Source organism: Protomyctophum bolini, assembly GCF_963924005.1.
Source record: "Protomyctophum bolini genome assembly, chromosome: 9".
NCBI classification, from domain to species: domain Eukaryota; kingdom Metazoa; phylum Chordata; class Actinopteri; order Myctophiformes; family Myctophidae; genus Protomyctophum; species Protomyctophum bolini.
Genome location: NC_137870.1, coordinates 19,877,336 through 19,895,996, shown reverse-complemented (window position 1 = coordinate 19,895,996; position 18,661 = coordinate 19,877,336).

The window sequence follows — 18,661 nt, the reverse complement described above, 5'->3', positions numbered from 1 at the left end:
GTGCTTTAGCATTCTCCTCAGTGCAACCTTTCAGTTATTGTACCTCTAGCAGACCATTCTACAGGGAATGGTCCACTCTACTTCATTCTCTCTAGTAAATTAGTCTGTGCTGTGTTTTTCCATACAAATTAAAAAGAAATACTAGAGCCCAATTCATGAGTAGACTATTAATCATCTTAATAGGTGCCCAATTAATGAATGTTTTCTGCTATATTGTGTAATTGATCCACATATACAGTGTGTGTGTGTGTGTGTGTGTGTGTGTGTGTGTGTGTGTGTGTGTGTGTGTGTGTGTGTGTGTGTGTGTGTGTGTGTGGTGTGGGTGTGTGCATGCATGCATGTGTGTGAGAGTGTCTGTCTGTGTACAGTACACATGCCGGTCTGTGTATGCCTTTGCGTGTGTACAATATGAGCATCTACTGTGGTAATTGCTCGTTAAAATCATGCTGTGAAAGGCAAAGACAGAGAACAAGACAGAGCAGGAATTATGACAAACACAGAAATGTCAAACTGTTATTTTTCAAGATTCAAAAGTAGCCAAAATAGCAGATGTATGAGCTCAAAACACGTTGTACTGCGACAAGTTTTGAGCTTGTAGATCTGCTATTTTTCCTACTTGTGTGACGAAGTGAGGCATTCATTTACGAGAAATGAAAAGCTGAAATTTCGCAGATACAAGTTTTGCCCCAAAGTGACAATATCTGACTCCTTCCAACTATTTGCTTCATCGCGTCAAATGATTGACTGCTACTCTGTCCCCTCTTCCTCCTCCCGCTGAACTCTCCCTTTTCTTTGTCTTCTCCTTCCTCTGTCGCTCTCCTCTGAGTCCTCTATCCTCCTCTATCTGCTGCCTTGCTCCTACGGAGCTCTAATTGCTGGAGTGCTGCTGTTCAAGATGGAAGGACGACTGCGTGGTAGGAAGGATGAAAGCGCATCAGAGCCTGAGCTCTGGAGCTGAACCTGGGGTTTTGTTTTAGAAGACACAGAGAGGGAAAACGTTTTTTTGAGTAGCCAACGTATAAAATCTAAAATGACACGAGTTCCGTTAACAAATAAAAAGTAGACTAGTAAAATGTTAGGGAGAGATCCAGTAGAACTAAATGACACGTATTTTGGTTGCGCAGAAGAGCAGATCTACAAGCTCACAACGCATCGCATCATGCTGCTATGCGCTGTGAGCTTGTAGATTTTTGTAGTATAAAATCAGACATTACGACGCCATCACGGCTGGCCAAAATACATCTTAGTCGACAAAACTAACTAGATTTAGTCAACTAAAATCTTAAAGATGGATTGACGTGATGTTTGTGCCTTTTCTGTTTTGTATGTGTCTATGGAGTTAACATTACCCTAATAGACCCCAATGTGTGGTTATAACATTCATGTGAAGACATTCTTGTCTTCACTGTGTATTTTTGGTTTCGTCAAAAGGCCCAAACGAAATACACCACTTTAGTGACATCGTAACCCTAAATACTCCCCTAAACCCTCCACCATTATCATACAAGCTGTTACACACAGCTGTGGGCAAGGCTTCAGGTGGGTGGTGCTAAGGTGAAAACAAGGTAGGCTATTAATGAACTGGTAGGTGTGGCCACATAAAAACATCATTTTAACACTTCCTGTAGGCCTACACTTTTTTTTTAACTTTCCTTAATGATTATATCTGGTTTCAGTATTTATTATTAAGGTTATTGTAGCGGACAATTTGTATTGGGGGTGGGGAGGGGGGCGGGGGTCACGAGACATGGCCAAAGCATTTCCGGGGGTCCCCAGCCAAAAACGCTGAGAACCCCTGGCATATATGTACGCATGCACCACTACAGAAATTTGTTCAGCATTTAGTTGTTTTACAAGGCAAGACAAGAAGGGAGTAGTATTTACAAGCCAAATGGTGAAGGGGAAACAACCCCACAGGCTTGTCAACGCATGCACAACTCTCAGAAAACAGCTGGTCCATAATGGCCTTTACACAGTTGAAATCCAGTTAAACGTTCTCCAAATTAATTGACAATGACTTCGCATACATTCGACGTTTAATACCTCTGAGCCTTTGTCGAGGAGGAAGTCAAGAATGGTTTGCTTTTGCTACTAGTAAAGTGATAAAAAATGTTTCAGAACTCTCCGCTGCAGGTAGCAACATTGTATGTCCAAAAAAAAGTAGGGTATTACTGTAAATAACGGGTGGGGGGGGGGGAGGAGGGAAAGTAGACATCTTGAGATACAAGTTTTCTTCCCGACAGCGACACAGTGTTGCAGTAAAGTTATTTTTTACGCTGCCGTGGTGAAAAGGCAGGCGGTGTGTTTTATGTGCTGCTGATGAGGGGCTTCCTCACACCGCTGCATCAGTCACATGGGTTTCCTCCTCCTACTTTGTTGCCTCCCTGGACTGTAAAGAAGAACATCTCTGGGCTTCAGTAACTCCCAGCAGTGATAACTTGACCTGGATGGTGGGAGCTGTCAGGAGAGATACCATGTGGTTGTACTTTATATACACTATATAAATGCACATGAACAAAATGGTGTGTGGATTTAAACAAATACTGTCTATACACCACACACACGCACACGCACACACACACATGCGCACACACACACACACACGCACGCACGCACGCACGCACGCACGCACGCACGCACACATGCACGCACACACACACACACACACACATCACCTGAAGCAGTGAATTATGTACGTAATGATATGATACTGTGTGTGTGTGTGTGTGTGACGTGTGTGTGTGTGTGTGTGTGACGTGTGTGTGTGTGTGTGTGTGTGTGTGTGTGTGTGTGTGTGTGTGTGTGTGTGTGCGTGCGTGCGTGCACATGCATGTGCGCGTGCCCATATTGATAGGCTGTGACAGTGGCAGTGGTTTAGTCACAGACAGTGAGACAAATCGGTCACACACAAACCCTGTCACACACTAGGAGACTCATCCCCCAGTTCCCACGACGACGGCTCTGAGTGACAGCCGGAGAGGAAGTGAGGAGAGCCCACAGATAAGGATCACTGCTAGGGTATTTCCACTTTTCCCTCTCTCCGTCTTTCTCTCCCTCTCTCTCTATCCTTGGTTTTCCTCTCCATTAATCCCTTCTCACTCTTCTTTGCCCTCTCGCGCTTGCCTCTCTTTCCGCAGGCTATCTCCTCCTGTGCTCTGTCAGTGTTGCAACTTTCGTGCTCTCTATCTCTCTCAAGATTAAACTTCAATGCCAGATTCCTGTTATTTCGGTGCTGTTGGGCAGAAATCTTATCTCCAACGAATTAACTAACTAACTCCAACTTAACTTCTATTAAATTTGCCACTTAAACCCCAGCTTCTGAATTGTGGGGGAAGCTTTTGCATAAAATAGTAAAACAAAACAGAAAAGACGGTAATATAGAGCCCTGCAGGGACTCCACTCAACCTAGCTACTTTGTCATACATGTTTTGAGCTTAGAATATTTGCTCTTTTCGAATTTGAATCGTGAAAAGTAAACGTTTTGTGCATGCAGGTTTCGGCCCGACAGTGACAATTTACATTAAAGGGAGATTTCACCGCTGGAAGAAACTGCAGTCACTCAATCTTAATAGTAATTGTAGTAGATAACAGTAGCACAATTTTGTCTTACTGAGACAACGAAATACTGAAGTTAACTGAACTATGTAAAAACACAAATTACACACATAAAAACCCCAGGAAAGTGTTTCTTCTGTCGTATAAATATCATTAAAACCAGTAAGACGCCTGAGGGCGAAAAGCGAGCTTGCCCTAAAGGGCGAGGTTTGGTCGTTCACGTTACCTCATAATTCCAAGTCTCTCTATACTCTCACACTCCTTTTTCTTCTCATCTCTCTCTCTCTCTCTCTCTCTCTCTCTCTCTCTCTCTCTCCGTCTGCCAGTCTTTTCTACACCCTAGAGTATACTGTCCTCGGCTTCTGTCTTTCACATCCACTCTCCCTCCAGTATCTCTCTCTGTCTCTCTCTCTCTCCCTCTGTGGTCCTCAGTCCCTCTCTGGACTCTCTCTGGGCAGTGTTCCAGGCACACTGTACAGCAGGCTGCCGGTGGTTCTAATTCACACTGACAGCACATTCATCATTAGCAGCAGCCCTTAACACAGCCCTGCTGCAAGGCATTCTGGGTTTCCTGATACGATTTGACATTCGCCATACAAGTCCACACACGGCCATAACGTTTGATCCAAAATGTTGAATCAACAGCGCTGCAGCTGTTTGTTTCTGCCGAGATTGATTGCAGAGGCTGAACAGAGTTGAACCATCCTCTCTTACAGGTGTATTCACTGCACACCTGTAGCCACCTCCTTTCGCTCGCATGCAATAATGCATGTGTGTGCACACGCACGCACGCACACACGCACACACACACACGCACACACACACACACAATGCAGAAACCTGCCTAATGAGGTTGACTATACCTGTCACAATGATGCCATAATCGCCTGATCGCAATTATTTGAGCTAATCACAATAATTTTTCGTTGAGATATCCTTGCTGTCACGCAGAAAGCTCTTATCTTCATATTTTAACTTCTTGGGTTTATTCGTCCTATACTTGATCGTATTGCAGCATCTCACAAAAGCATCAAAAGTAGCAGATCTGCTATAGCTCGAAAGCTTGTCGATCTGCTACTTTTGCTGTTTTTGAATTTGAATCCTGAAAAGCAACGGTTGTGGATTTGGACATGAGGTTTCCACCCGACAGAGACGGGATTTGGACATGAGGTTTCCACCCGACAGAGACGGGATTTGGACATGAGGTTTCCACCCGACAGAGACGCTAATCATGTCCATTCATCTGGATGAAATGAAAAAAAAAAATAATCGTTGCATCATTATTCCCACCTCGTCTCCACAACTCTTTTAATGGCTTTCAACCTGGCATTAATGTGGGCATTTAGTGCAAAAGAATGTTGAACATCCAATGTACCTGCAGGGGCGAAGGTTGGGGGGAGGGGGGGGGGCTTAAAGTGTATGTGAACTAATTAATCATGTAAATAATTAAAATATAAAAGCTGTCTTGTTTTGTTGTGATTTAAATGTTAAACATGAGTTAATTGGTGTGACTTTACTTTGGAGTACAGACATCTAGTAACTAATCCCTAACTAAACATGAATTAAACATTAATTAATAATGAAATGAATGTGACTTTACTTTGGAGGACAAGCATCTAGTATCTAACTCCTAACTGAATGTTAATTAAACATTAATGTCTACTCCCCCCCAGTAGAGTGTGGGGTCCCCCAAGGGAGCATCCTAGGGGCTCTACTGTTTCTAATTTATGTAAACGACATGAACTCGGCATGTAAATGCAATCTGTTCTTGTTCGCAGACGACTCAGCTATCCTGGTCTCGGACAGAGATAAGTCACAGGTTGAGAGATTACTCAGCACAGAGCTTGGTAGCATCTGTCTTTGACAACGAATTGTCACTGCACCTTGGGAAAACTGAATCTGTCCTGTTTGGTTCAAGTCTAAACCCCAACAAGTCCTTGGGCTTCACGGTTATAGAGTGGGTGACAATGTACCGTAGTCACAAATAAGGAAGAGGTCACTTACTTACACGGGTGAAAAAATGGCAATGAAAGTGATCTCAAAGGTCAACCAGAGAACTCGTTTCTTGGGCAGGATATCCCCTTATGTCAACAGCAGTGCTATGAGGAGGACCTTGGCCGGTGCTCTCATCCAGTGCCACTTCCACTATGCTTGTACTTAATGGTACAGAGGTATCTCTAAGCCATTGAAAACAAAGCTGCAGACCTCCCAAAACAAGCTTGTGAGGTTACTACTAAAATTGAACCCCAGGTCTGATCTTACCTCTGAGACTGCAGGAAGAACAAATGGTTCAAATGGACAATATTTAAGACCGAACATAAAGAAAGGGTATGCGGGTAACATGCAAGTTTTGATACGCAATGTTTATTTTATGTTATTATATTCCATTTTTCACGTTTGTTTGTACTGTATGTGTTTTTCTTTCTTTCTTATTTTTCTTGCTATTGTTTCTATTGGTTTTTGTTCAAAAAATTAATACAAATTAAGGTGACAAAAAAGAGGGGGAGGGACTAGGACAGGTGGGTGGTCTTAAAGTAGGAGGCGGGGGGGAAGGATTAGGTGGGTGGTGCTAAGGTTAAACTCACGTATACTTGTGGGCGTGTCCACATAAAAATGACATTTTAACAAATACTGTACACTTTTTTGAAAAAGTTCTTCCTCCTTATATAATAATAAATAGGCTACCGGATGATCATTCCATCTTTAATTTTTGCAACAAAAAAAGGAACTAATTCATTATTAATTTGGGCGTTCTGAATAGATCGGATCTGTCACAATTCAACATCATTATGCTGAATTTTAAGTGTTTACGTTTTTGTCTGCAGAAATTCAGATCGATAATAAAACTGCATGGTTTAAATTATGCAAACACTAATTTCCTCCTAAGAGACTATTACAAAGAAAAATATATTTGTGTGCCAATTCCTCACAGCCATGATCCCATCTGCTCGTATCATTAGCAAGACTCATCATTCCCTCCATTTCACTAATTTGCCCCCATTTACTGTAACCCTGAGAGTGTTAAAAATGAATCAAAAGGGAGGTAAATTAACGCTTATAGGATACAACTGTGCGGCTCGCGCAGATATGATTATAGATGGATGCAAGAATTTGAAAGACATCTGCTTGAAGCATGCAAGCGCAGCAAGCACTTTATAGGTAATTCATGCAAACACCACACACACACACACACACACACACACACACACACACACACACACACACACACACACACACACACACACACAGCTTAAAGGAGAATTCCATGCTAGAAGGCTTTCTTACCGTTATTTGTAGTTGTTACGTGACGTCCCCACCAAAGGGGTCAAATGTTTCAAAATTGTATTATTGGCTATTTCCCCTAATATAAGCCCTCAGTGGGGGTTGGGTTTTTACAACTACAAATAAAGGTAAGATAGCATAGAATTCTCCTTAAATCAGGAGAGTCCGGGATTGCTCACTGCCATCTCCATTCCTGCTCTGCTGATGTACTGATTTGACTGAAGCCTAATAAGCAGTAATTCTGTTCCAGGACTCCCCCACTGAGCACAGAGATGAGATGATATTTCTTTTAAGCCTCAACCAGAATAATTCGGGGCTAGGTTTCGTTTTGTAATTTTTGGGATATCTGCAGGGGTACCACTTCCAATTAATGTAGATCACTGACTCTCTTCACCCTCTAAATTGTCTGTCTTTTTCCTTTCATCACTTCTCAAAGGCTACTTTTCCCTTCTCAGTGCAGGAACTGTCATTCATTTTTTTTTCAAACATTTTACACAACAATAACCACAATGCAGTAGCCTATTCTATTGTAACATTTTTTAAAGCAAAAAAGGATAGGAAGAAGAAAAAGCAAATGTCAAAATGCTTCATGAAAAAAGAAAGAACATGAAAGTGGGCTGATGATGAGGAGGCTATAGTTGGCTCTCTTCTTCATTCTGTCTGTCATACTCCAATCAGCGTCCGCATGTAATCGTGTTTAATAACTTCCTTTAGTCTGTGTTCTGATCTTAAAGTAGGTTAACCTTGAGATGGAACCACGCATGCACGCACGCACGGACGCACGCACACACACACACACACACACACACACACACACACGCAAACAGAGGAAATAAAACAGAGTTGACATGTAGACAGTTCCACTGCACTGCATATAATATTATGCAAAAGTGCACAAATGCAGACACTAAAGTGGCATGCCAGACGTGATTAAAACAGACAAGGTGTGTGTGTGTGTGTGTGTGTGTGTATATGCATGCACAATACTGCTGTGGCAGTAGTTACATTATGTGGGTACAGCACTGTAAATGTTTGCATGGCAGGAGACCTTTGACAGGTGTCTGTAATGAAAGATAGTGAGCCTGAAAAGAGGTAAGGTGTGTGTGCGTGTGCGTGTGCGTGTGCGTGCGTGTGCGTGTGCGTGCGTGTGCGTGTGTGTGTGTGTGTGTGTGTGTGCGTGCGTGCGTGTGCACTGCAGTCATGTGTTCATGCATGGCATTGTTACATCATCATGCTGTGCATGCTGCATGGAGCTAAGTGTCAAAGACAACGGATTTGTGTAAGCTGTATTAGAAATGGTTTGCATAATTATTATTAATGCCCTACTTGATCATACTGCAATAAGTACAGCGTCACAAAAGTAGCAGAGCTGCAAGCTCGTTTTGAGGTTACATGTGATACTTTAGCTATTTCTGAATATGAATCCTGAAAAGTAAACGGTTTTGGTTTACACCCGAAAGATATTATAGGGCTATCCCTCCCTCTGCAGCACAAAACAATCTTGTACCAAGCAGGATATGATGTTTATGATATATTACGATATATTACAATGTTTTTAGATGCATGGGGGCTCTAAAGATGTCAATGCCACTCAATCTGTCAGTCGGTCAGTCGGTTGTCGGTCGGTAAGTCCAACAATTTGGTCCCAATAGATGTCTCAAAACCGTGCAGTTTGATGTGCACCATCATGCTCCCAGAAGGATAATAAACCATATGGTGTTGATCTCCTGATTTAGACTGTTACCCTGGTAACTACTGGCAATATCAAAATATGCTTGGCAACAAGGAGAGATGTGATCATGGCATCTTGGTGGCAAAATACATTTGAGAATGTTGAACTTTATGCAGTTGTGAAACCGGGTGATGGCCAAAGATGGTGCATGATTATGTTAATTTGGCATTTTACGGCTGTAAAAGACAAGCGTGACTTTAGTTGTTACCAGTCAAAACATGGAGGGAGAGCTGTTTGACTCTGTTTTTGTGGGGGACCCCGAACTTTTCCAGACATTTTTGTTTTGTTTCTCTGTCAGGGAAATTAAAGGAGTGGAGCAGCTAGGCAGATTTCTTAGATTATTTTATTGATAGGTCTTGATACAATTATTTTAACGAAAATGAATGCAACAAGTGAAAATGTACTCTTTGCTGTGTGTGTGATTACAGAGCATCTGGATGAAGAGCTAGAATAAGGAGCTAGTGATTCTAAACACATTCTGGTGGAAGTGAAAGTGGAATGGCCGATGCAACCCTACTCATTTAGTGGGGAGTCATCACAGTGCAGCACCTCTGGGGCTATATAACGAAAGGAAAGGCCTTGCACAAAGGCATGAAAGCAGAGAGAGAGAGAGAGAGAGAGAGAGAGAGAGAGAGAGAGAGAGAGAGAGAGACTTTATTCAATGCTCTGGCTGGTCATTTGATCCCTGGGATGCACAGAATGGAGTGGGTACAGGGAAGAAAGAGGAGTGTCATCCGTGCAAGGAAAGATAGAGTAGCCTATTTGGGTCAAACATTGCTCAACCCTGTGTAATCCTGAGAGTCTAAGACAAAGCCTTATTTCACTCCTCTGTTCTCTCTCAAACAGAGGAATAAGGGAAAGAAAGAAAGAAAGAAAGAAAGAAAGAAAGACAGAAAGAAAGAAAGAAATAAAGAAAGTTGAAAAAATATAGTTTGTGAAAGGAGAAAGGGGAGAAGATAGCCTGGGATCTAATCCAACGGAAGGCACTTTGCTGATTGCTTCTTCAAAAACAAGAGGGAGAAAATTGGTTTTGGTTTGTTTCTGTCACTGAGGCGAGGCAGACAATTGATGCTAAAAACAGTTAAAATGTGGTCGGGGAGAAATGAAAAGCAGCTTAAAGTGGAATAACTAAATTACTCTGTTCACTGGATGCAGTGTGGGAAATGGCAAATGAAGGGGTAATAATCGGCAACATCAGCTCCATTCTCCTCTCTCTCATCATCTCTTCCTCCTCCTCCTTTACCCCCTACCCCCCATAATTATGTTTTTTCTGAATCCATCCATCTATCCTCCTCGGCTGCTCTCCCTTTGACCCTTTTCTTTCCCTCCGTTCATTTCTTTCATGAAAAGATTGTCAAGACTCAGGACCCAGAAAAGGGAGAAGTGATGCGACAGAATGTTTCTGCTTACAATGACCATTGATTAAGGGAAACTGTACACTGTATTGCTATGGATGCTACATAGTTCTGCTAGAAAGCAACTTCAAAAGCAGCTTCTTCGGTTTACTTGTAAAAACAAATGAAAAAAAAGTGTGTAATGAGAAACATAATAAAGAGTACTTGTTGTAGCCCAGAATTGTTTAGGTAATTCTCAATTAAAATAGTAAAAACAAACATTTTCCAAATGAATTTCCTAATTTGTCCCTGCGACATACTAGCATCATGTCCAGTGGGGTGTACTTGTACATCAAGCTTCCCCACACTATGGAAACAGGCTATAGGCCACATAGTTTGGAGATCGTTGATTCTGAAGGCTTGTAAGCCTCAGAACATAATGTTTCTTGTTACTTGCGCAAGCAGAGTGCGCAAGGATTGTGGCTGTGCTGGTATGAATGCACGTGTGGTATGCGTGGTAGGTTAGATGTTGATGGTGGCGTAATTAAGATATGAATCAATGTCGGGTTATAACTGGCCCGTGTGTGTGTGTGTGTGTGTGTGTGTGTGTGTGTGTGTGTGTGTCTGTGTGTTAGGCTGCGCAACAGTGACACTTGGTGGTGAAAACTGACACTATTTTCATGCTCGGACACAGCCAGCCAGCCAGGGACATACATTGCTTCGCAATGGAGTGGCACCACTTAAATAATAAATAAGACTGGCACAAAACAGAGTTCCAAATAACAGAACTTGGGAATAACACTTCACAGCTAATTAAATGAAACAAACCAGGAAGAAACTATAACAATGAAAACAATCTACAAAGTGCCTGGTAGCTCTTCCTTGGATGTTCTCACACTAGCCTCAAGCAAGAACTGAACTCCTGCCTTCACCTGTTTCATGCCTTTTAAACAGGTGAGGCAAACCATCACCTGATTGCTAATTGGTAACTCTTATAACTTAACCGATGCTAAGGCCCATACATTATTTTTCACAATTACATCAGGAGGTATTGAAAGTTACAAATATATTAAATAATGTGTCCCACTCCCCAGGCGCCAATTCATTTACAGATACAACTAAAGCAAGAAATATATATAAACACAACATACACCCCTCCTCCTCTACAGTGCTTGGCCCATTCCAATCAACAGGTTTGCCAGCACTGCAGAGGAGAGTCAGGTGACCCCACAAATTATTGAATTTCCCCACACAGTGTGTGCAAAGTTCCTCCTTACTGTCTGTAGGGCACAGGTTATACAGAAACAATACGGAAACAATACCTGTATGTACTGTGACATTATGGAATAGCTTTCAGCACTCTAGGGAGCGTGCAACTTAGGTTGGGCTGACCTGTCATCAATCTCTCTGAAAGGCTCCTGTGGGTAAAACCCAGAGCACACTCAGAAGCAGGCTGTAGGTGTGGAGGCCCAGGATCTGATCGCCGTATGTTGTGTCTGAGTTGAGGTTCCAGTCAGTATTACGTAACATAAATCTAAAAGCACCTCTCTTGGCAATCTGAAATGGCTAAGCAGCCACTTATCTGGCTCTGCATATATCTAGACAATCTCTATATATAATGAGTTTTATTCGTATGGCCCTTAATTGTGCGGCCAGAGCATCTAACAGTTCTAACAGCAATTATAATCCATTTCAGAAGAACGTGCACAATAGATTACAGGTATTTGGGAGCAATTGACCAATGGGTGTCTTTCTTTTTTTGTAAGAGAAAAGCTAAAATAAGAACAAAATGCAGAATCCCAAGAACAAAATGTAAAAAAATGAAAGGATAGTTAAGAACCAAATATGAGGATATCTGTTCTTATATCGCTTTGTGAATTAGGCCCATTGTGAGTTTATAGATCTGCTATTTTCAAAGAATCTTGAAAAAAAAAGTTTTTTAAAATCCAAGCATGCCAATCCAACAAACAACTTCAATATAGCATTATTAGCAATAACAACAACTGCAGACACTGCAAGGACAGCATGTGAAAAGCTAATTACAACATAGGTAAATCAGGACCTAATGGGTGGTAATTGTAGATAATTGCAGAGTTGTTGATGTATGTCTAATTGGCCTGCATTGCTGAGATAATGACACAAGTTTGATTACTTTATGCTAAACCTGTTAGCGGGGTAGCAGGTGTTGTTTCAAAGAGGTGTCAAAAGTAATCCCATTTACTAGGTCTTTATCTCATCACTCAACATCCTGAAGTAAGATAACATGCATACGCCATACCGCTCTCCAGTTACCCACAACACCCAGTACGCTAGGCCTACAATGTGTAGCCTAATGATGGGATTTGTGTAGTTTTACAACTGAGGTATGTAACAAAGGAGCTTGTGATTTTTCTCTGTATATTTTAAAGAGTTTGGCCTGTAGCCCGTGTAAAGGTCTTTTTTTGTGATACACTGTATGATCTTGTTCCTGAAGATACACAGTGATCCGTTTCATTGCCCAAAGCTTACAAGTTCAGACTAAATTCTAACTGTTCTATTCAACTGTATGTCAAAGCCATAATGAATTATCTCTCTGGAGATTTGTGAATGAATTTTCATTGCAATGATACATTATGTGGCTCCCAACGGCCTGTCATTAGCTTGACATCGTGTTGTCCATAAATGCTCCATTTAATGTTCAGTTCATCTCTTCATCCCATTTCCAGCAGCCATCATGTGCAGTTAATCTTCAATATTCACATTAATTTGTGAATTGAACACCCACCATTAAAATAATGACAATAATTTCACTAATACATAATAATTTGGGGGTCCTTGACATCAAAATGTTAACAACCACTGCTCTAAACCAATTAGACTGACCTGCCCTCGTCGCTTATTGTCTCCAGTCTCCACCAGGCCGAAGGCATGGGGAGAGAGTATGTTTTGTACTCCGTCTGTTTGTGTGTGTGTGTGTGTGTGTGTGTGTGTGTGTGTGTGTGTCCGTCCGTTGGCTTGATCGCAGCCATGATCTGCACACACTCCCTGAATGCCACAGCTGAACCTCTGCCCCAAGGTTTTCACATTGGCCTCATATAGCGCCACCAGGAGGCCGCTTTGTGCAAAACAATTTTTTGGATAGTACACCTACAGATTTTGTCCAAACATTACGCAAATTGGTACACAGTCTCTCTAGACTAGAGCCATTCAACGAAACGAGTCTTTCAGATTTTTCAGACTAATATTGGCTTCCAAAGTTCGCAGGAGTGTGACCGTGTGATTTCCGTGAAATTGTGCACGCACATTCCCACTAGACAGAGGAAGAAATACCACTGGAACATTTTCAACTCAGCCTCATGGTGGCGCTATAACTGGCCGATTAGTGTTTTCACCTATAACTGCACGGATCTGTGTAAAACTTTGTATGCACACTCCCTAGAGGCCAAGGAAAAACCTTGGAATTTGGAGGTCGACATTTGTAAAACACATGTTCTAATATTACTCCTTTTATCCACATATCATGCAAATCGGTACACATGCTCTCCATAGTCATGTGATCAAGAAGGGTTTGTTTGATTTCTCATAATCCATCCTGATTGGCTACGATTGGCTTCTAAAGTTTTCAGGAATAGCCCGCTTTGGACCCGTTTTGTATAAATCTCCTCAACGCAGCGTCCGATTGCGGTGAAACTGCGCATGCATATTCCCACTAAGCTGAGGAAGAAATGCCACTTATTTTCAAATCAGCGTCATGGTGTCGCTACAACAGGCCAAATCGTGTCACACACACACACACACACACACACACACACACACACACACACACACACACACACACACACACACACACACATTTTTTATATTACTCCTAAACATTTTGCCAAACATCACACACACTCCTATCCTCCTAGTGGAGGCCTGTGCCCAGGGCACTTTTTATAGTTTTGTCCTTGTTTTCATAGACCTGGTTCATTGTGTCTCACATGTGGAGAGAGACAGAGCAGAGACAAGCCTGACTTACAGTGTTGTCAGTTTGCATTATGGATGGAGCACAATTAATCAGAGAATGTCCATAAAATCTTTATTATTAGCAGGGCAATAGAGTATACAAACTGTAACGTTATGACCCTGATAATTACTGTGCTGTTCATAGTAACTTCTTACGATCCCTGGGGACTTTATTTTATGACAAGTACTGCAGAGTGCAGACACAGAGAGAGAGAGAGACCCACTTGAGTCTACTGATGTCAAAAGCGTTTAATATACTTGCCCCTGGTATGTGGCTTGCTTGTCAGGTTTGGGTGAATTTGAATGTGAAATGGGCTGGGCCTTCATCAGGGCTAACAGGATTACACGTGATAGCATGTCGCTGGCAGGTTGATCCCCTGACAATGCTCATGGTTATCAGGCTTTCAGAGTCTTTGCATGAGGGAATCTACCATTCATGGGCCTTGTTGCTGAGGCTTAATGCCAAGTCTCTCTACACACCTTTTGAGACAAAGCCTACCTGAACAACATCCCCCTGATCAATGCATGATTAATGATCATCTGCTATATTTCACAGATTACAGCGTTGTCTCTTCTGGCGATCTCTGCTGTTTGTGTCATGAGCCAACAGAAGAACACGATACAGTGACATATCTTTTTATCTTAAAAATAGATAATCGAAACAAGGTTGCTTCATCACTGCGAATAAAAGCATCAACCTAATATGAATGTTTGACTCAAGCATCAACCTGAATATGAACTGCTTAAAAGATATATTTGCCAACTTTCTGATTTCGGACATTTTGGCTCTCACACTGGATATCTGGATTTGAATCCCTGGAAGAACATACATTGTAATCTATTATAATAATAATTATTATAATAATAATAATAATAATAATAATAATAATAACTTGGATTTATATAGCGCCTTTCAAGAAACCCAAGGACGCTTAACAAGACAAAAAAACCAAAAAACAAAACTAGTTGCCAAAAGCCAAAGTGAACAAATGTCTCTTCAGTGCAGACTTGAAAGAGTTCAATGTGGGAGTCTGGCGGATCTCCAAGGGGAGAGAGTTCCAGAGGGCAGGGGCTGCCACGTAGAAGGATCTATCGCAGAGAGTCCGCCGTTTTGCATGACGGATGGTGAGGAGTTCTATGTCTGAAGACCTCAGGTTCCGCTCAGGGGTGTAGTCCTTGAGGAGGTCAGTCAAGTACTGTGGGGCAAGGGCATGGAGGGATTTGTAGGTGAGGAGTAGCAGTTTGTAGTGAATGCGGAATTTAACCGGGAGCCAGTGGAGGTGTTTGAGGGTGGGGGTGATGTGCTGCCAGCGTTTTGTGCGGGTGAGCACTCTGGCAGCAGAGTTTTGCACGTACTGCAATCTGTCAAGGGACTTCTTGGGGAGGCCGAACAGAACACCGTTGCAGTAATCCAGCCGGGAGGAGATGAATGCATGGATTAGGGTCTCTGCAACAGAGTCTGGGAGTGAGGGGCGGAGTCTGGAAATGTTTTTGAGGTGGAAGAAGGCAGATTTAGTGACAGATTTGATGTGGGATTGAAAGGAGAGTGTAGAGTCCAGGATGACACCCAGGTTGCGTACTTCAGGGGATGGAGAGATGGAACAGCCATGGAACAGGATGGAACAGCCATCCACCTGGATGGCTGTTCATTAGTGGTAATGAATGGAGAAGGGACACTACCGGGTCAGAAAAAAGTATGTAGGGTTTAAGCATAGCTCCCACTGTCATGCAGTTTATTTTCTCATTACTGACTTGCTGCAGTAAAAGCAGAGTAAAGGCTGAGAAGCATGAATGGCCAAGTCAAAGAAGGGGTGTTAAGTTATATGGATGATAAAATAATGCAAAGTAGAAGGAGTGGTGAGGGGGGTGGAGAATTAACGAGCATGAGAGCAGGTTCATACAGCTCCATTTCAGTTTCAATCCCATCTTTTTCCTCACCACCCACTCTCTCTTGCCTTCCCTGCTTGGTTGGATAATTGGATTTCAATGGTCCGCTCTCCTATGGAACTTGATCTGGAAGGTCAGAGGTGTCAGGGCAACAATGTCATGGCGATCTGTCATGGTGCATGATCGAGTGTGTCAAGAGATCTGGCAGGAATGCGCTGGGATCATGTGTATGTATGTGTGCATGTAAAAGAGAAAGTGCAAAACAGTGAGAGAATTGAGAGAGAGCACAGCTGCCACTAACACCTTGCTTTCACGTGTGCGTGTGTGCAGTGTGCACATAAATGCGAGTGTGTGTGTGTGTGTGTGTGTGTGTGTGTGTGTGTGTGTGTGTGTGTGTGTGTGTGTGTGAGACGCTGTGCCGTGCAGTGCAGTCACAGTACTGGTGGTGTGGTGTGGATGGAGTTAAGATAGAAGATTGGGGTGACTGGTGGAATCAGGTATTCCCCCTCAGTCATTTATTGCAAGGTGACCCTGACCTGCTTCTCTTGGCAGAGTGGGGACAAACTGAGGAGGAAACTCAACTATACTGTAGCACGTACATTACCTGCAGGTCACCTAACATATTCCCATCCAACAGGAATAATCCACACTAAATTACAAGGTAATCTATCAATCATATAGCGATTTCCTCCACTGCAGATAAATGTGTGCTCAGTTTACAGTCATCTCCACTCACTGACACTGCACCAAACCTAACCCATTCACAGTACCCGATCAACTCATGTTACACTACTGCAGCAGTTTGGATAAAGACTGCAGTGTGTGCATTAGACTGGCACTGTCATAGCATTGCATGATGACTGTCATTACAATTAAGGCAACTTTATGAATAAGTGTCTCTCTGTCAGTTTTGTCACTTTCATGAAGAAACTGTTTTTGATTACCATTGGCAGTGTTATTGGCACATTATCTTAATTGTACCTAATTTGTCTCTGTGTTGTTTAGATCCAAATCTGGGGTAGATTTGATGCTGCATGTGCTCATTGAAAGCTCTTTGGAAGCAAATAATTGCCAGTCAGAATGGAATATCCAAAATTTGATCACATAACTCCAGAGATTATGTGTGGGCCTACCTTAGTGTGGATTTTTGACAAACTATGTGGGGAAAAAGAGAGCAAAATCTAGTTAGGCAGAAATGGATGTGGCATCTACTGTATGAGGAGCTGTGTCATGATCAAGAAAAGAAAAATCTTAACTAGGTACAGACTCAGTGAGCACAGTCTCGCGATCGAGAAAGGCCGTCATAGGCAGACCTGTATCCCAAGAGAAGACAGACTATGCACCCACTGCACACTAAATGAAGTGGAAACCGAGCTACACTTCCTAACCATCTGTCCACTGTACCAAGACATCAGAGACACATACTTCCCACAGATTACAACCACACACGGAGATTTTGAAAACATGACCAATGACAAAAAACTCCCATATCTGCTGGGCGAAGTACAACAATGTGCAAACACAGCAGCAAGATTTGTGAGTTGCTGTGATAGGAGAAGGATATCAAATGGAACACAACCACCCTAAAGACTAATCATTGTGTATATTCCTGCACTATACCTGCATCGAGTGATCTTGGTACATAGAAGTTGATCTATTGAAGATTCTGACCTTCAAAGTACATCATTTTTGTTTTGATTGTATTGCTGTAATGTTGTATTGTTCTTTCGGATTTGGCAATGTAAACGTATGTTTTCTCATGACAATAAAGCCCTTTGAATTGAATTGATCAAAAGGTTTGACTGCATCTCCTTGGCCTACTTATTGGAGTGTGTATATGCAAAGTTCGATCCTGATTGGTCCAGCAGTGTCCCAGATAAGCTGCACAGGCGTATGGGCACACGTACACTGGCACATACAGTATGGGGCTAAAACATCAACTTTGTCATTTGGCCTTGTAGAGATAATTATGAAATGAATGGTTACTTGCATCCCTAGTTTGTATAGGCCTACAACTCAACTTATAGTCATATCCAAGACTTTACCTGTATTTCCACTGGCAGGGGAAAATATTTATGTCACAAAATGACAAAGATATTTACAAACATATTCAAGGGATGATGAAATATAAAAGAATGAGTTAACTCTTGCAGGCGTTGCATAATGCATAGCAACCGGACCAATGTTAAAAGCTGATTTGGGGCCCAACCACTTCATATATGGAGTATACAGGGGGGTTACCGTCCCATATCTGGGGGTACGAATATACGTACCTAGAAGAGAATGAATTAATAAAGGATAAGGAAAGAATAGAACTGGCACATCCACTGGGCGGCAGTTGCAGGGCCAACAGTGGTTAAGACAATATAAAAAATAGAAGACAGCAGTCACAGCACACTGTAACTTTGTAAAGGTCCCAGTCAAGACATTTATTATAGATTATCATTTCGACACAGTCTTCATCAGAAAGAATCATTCCGATGAAGACACATGTCAAAATGTTAATGCATAACTTGACTGCGAGCTTTCCAGTGTTACAGTGTGCAGACTTCTATGTTTTAGAATACATGCTAAAGCGAGTGCTGCCTGTATGACTGAGTTCTGTATGACGTATTTTTATTCACACATATTGTAGGAGAGGTGAGTGTTCTTGTGTCAAAAGAGTGGAATTTCCTGAGCCTATTAAACCTCCCAGTGAACCCACTGAAACCTCAAGGTTCCCTTGTGAGGCTAAAGGTTCCCTTGTGACAGGCCTGTTGAGTATACAGGCAATTGTATATACCTCTAAGCCTAGATTTGAGGACACTAAAAAAGCCTTCACAGATGGACACAGACTACTGAAAGATTCAGAACGAACAGCCACTCAGGGGCTACGAACATCTGC